General features: G+C 32.3%; 1 protein-coding gene across 1 annotated transcript in view; it reads left to right on the top strand.

Annotated features, from left to right (window-relative positions):
• LOC107653190 (type I inositol 1,4,5-trisphosphate 5-phosphatase-like) overlaps positions 1–2,531 on the top strand; it is an 89,076-nt gene that overhangs the window by 17,391 nt on the left and 69,154 nt on the right. The gene's annotated exons all lie outside the window — the stretch shown is intronic.

Raw genomic sequence — 2,531 nt, 5'->3', positions numbered from 1 at the left:
ATATATATATATATACATTTCAGCTAGTTTCCAAGGCAACATTTCTCATTTTCATTTAGATTACTTGATGTACTAAAATAATTAAAACTGAAATAAAATTAATATTTACATTTAAAATAAGAATATATATACACACAAAAACGAATGACAATCACTGAAATGCACAATAAAATTGCTAAGAAATTATAAAAATAAAATATTAATAAAAACTATAATATTATCACACTTACACTACAATAGCGCTGATTTGTATTGCACATGTTTCACATGCCGCTAGATACAGTTTCGCTTGAAATAAATTAGCGTGACGGATATAATGAATGTTGTTTCTAATGTATGCCACTATAATTTGTTTGCTTTTGTTTTATATTTAGATTTTTCTTTCTTGTTCTATTCTGAATACTGTTACATTTAAAAGTTTTTTTTGCAGTGAGGAACTAAAGTCGGTTTTATTTTAGTGTCATTGACTATTATAGTTTTTGAATTGGATTTTATTTTTATATTTTCTGTTTTCTGCTTTCATTTTAGTTAAAATTGTAATTATTTTTTGTGTGTGTGTTTTTGTCAGTTTTATTAGTTTTGGTTGTTTTTAAATATCTCCATATAGTTTTTTATTAATGTTTTTAATTTCAGTTTAAGTTTTAGTTTCATTAAGTTAAACTGAATTAAAGTTACAACTGTGGCATGTTGTATTTTAGGAAAATAACGGCTGCGTGTTCAGAGTGATTCACGAAGTGATGCAGATGACGTGAAGAACCCTGACTGGTCCTTTATTTATAGCTTCTCATGTCGACGTTTCGTTGAGTCTCAAGAGCTGGACTGATCTGATGGAAGGGTCCGTATCGGGCTGAACAGGAAGTCCAGTCTCCTCGCTTTGTGAGCGTTTCCTGTTTACAATCGGAGACGTGGAGTGTGTGTTATTCTCTGTCCAGCAGAAAACCATCAGCAGGCGAGTGTAAAGCGCTTTGACTTCAGGCCGTTGTTACAGGTTTTGTCCTGTAGCTGTAGCCTGCAGCTTTCCAATGTAAATTTCGTTGCCCTGGTTTTCTTTTCCTCCGTCTTGTAAATAACACGGGACTGGTTTAGTCTGGCCTGTTTTAAACTCCGGAGCAGCTCTCATTGTGCCTGATGGAGGTCAGAGGTCAGGCAAGGGTGAAAGGTCATAAGGTCAGATGCACAACTGTGCTGTATTTTGAGAGAGTCTTTGAGTCATTGCATGAGGGTCGGCTGTCACGTCCTGCACAGCTTTATATAGATGCACTATGACAGTACTACGGTAATACTGTGGTACTTCAGTATAAACACTAGCAGCCAAACACACTCTTTTGTGGCTCTTGTGACCATAAAAACCTTTGGATCTACAGACTTCTGATGAAATAGTTCAAATTAGTTCTTCAGACACATACAAATTGTACTGTGAATTTTTGATAGAACTAATATGTACTTTTTATAATAATAATAATTATTATTATTAAATAATTTATATATTAGATACAATTTATATATTATTGTTTCAGATCTCTTGGTCATTACGTAATTCTTCCATTTGTTTTATTTCAGTTTTGATTACTAGTATTCTAAAATGTGTGAATTAAAAAAAAAAAAATTAGTATTTATTATTAATAAGAATATATATTATTAAAAACTATAAATATCTGCATTTTATTATTATTATTGTTGATGATCATGTATTTTTAAAAAATTTTTTTTAAACTTTTTTGTAATATAATAATACTAATAATTAATAATAATAATAATAATAATAATAAAAGTATATATTAAATATATATAAATATATTAAATTTTTTTTTACATTTTTTTCATTATTTCACATCTTTTAGTCATTACATAATTCTTCCATTTGTTTTATTTCATAGTTTCGATGACTTTACTAGTATTCTAAAATGTGGATGTGTCCAAACTTTTAACAAGTAGTGCATACAGAAATACTGAATGCTAGTGACCTTTTTTTGTTAGTGGCCATTTGAGTTTTGAGAGACTTTGTAAAGCATTTATGGATATAATGTCTATTCATGTGATTTAAATATTTAATGTTGTCTCTTTCTGAAAGCCCTTAGACAGTTATTAATATCGATCAGTTGCTGTGCTGTTCCTGAGAATAATTCCTCACTAATCACGTTTGTCCCAGAATGCATCAGTGCGGTCCGCTGGGATCTCTGGAGCTCAGTCCTGACCTCTGATGCGCGCCGCTCTGGCCATAACTGGAGAAACGCTGCTTCAGAGCATCAGCCGGAGATTTTCCACTCTATTTTCAGCCACTTTCCTCTTTGTTCCAGTTTATTACGACCGTCACTGCTTTAAATGACACTTCTGCAGGGTTTTATTTCTGAAACACCTCGTGATTTTCTCCGTGTGAATGTATGAATGCAAACGTTTGTGTTCTTCTGTTTCATCAGGAGTCCTGATGTACTGCTGAAAATATGAGCTTCCTTCAGTGTTATCTGACACAAACCTGTTTCAGATTAGATAGTGTGTGTGTGTGTGTGTGTGTGTGTGTGTGTGTGTGTGTG

This window comes from Sinocyclocheilus anshuiensis, unplaced genomic scaffold (assembly GCF_001515605.1).
Source record: "Sinocyclocheilus anshuiensis isolate Anshui unplaced genomic scaffold, SAMN03320099.WGS_v1.1 scaffold2700, whole genome shotgun sequence".
NCBI lineage: Eukaryota > Metazoa > Chordata > Actinopteri > Cypriniformes > Cyprinidae > Sinocyclocheilus > Sinocyclocheilus anshuiensis.
Note: the sequence above shows the minus strand (reverse complement) of the source record. Positions and strands in the feature narration are given on the sequence as shown.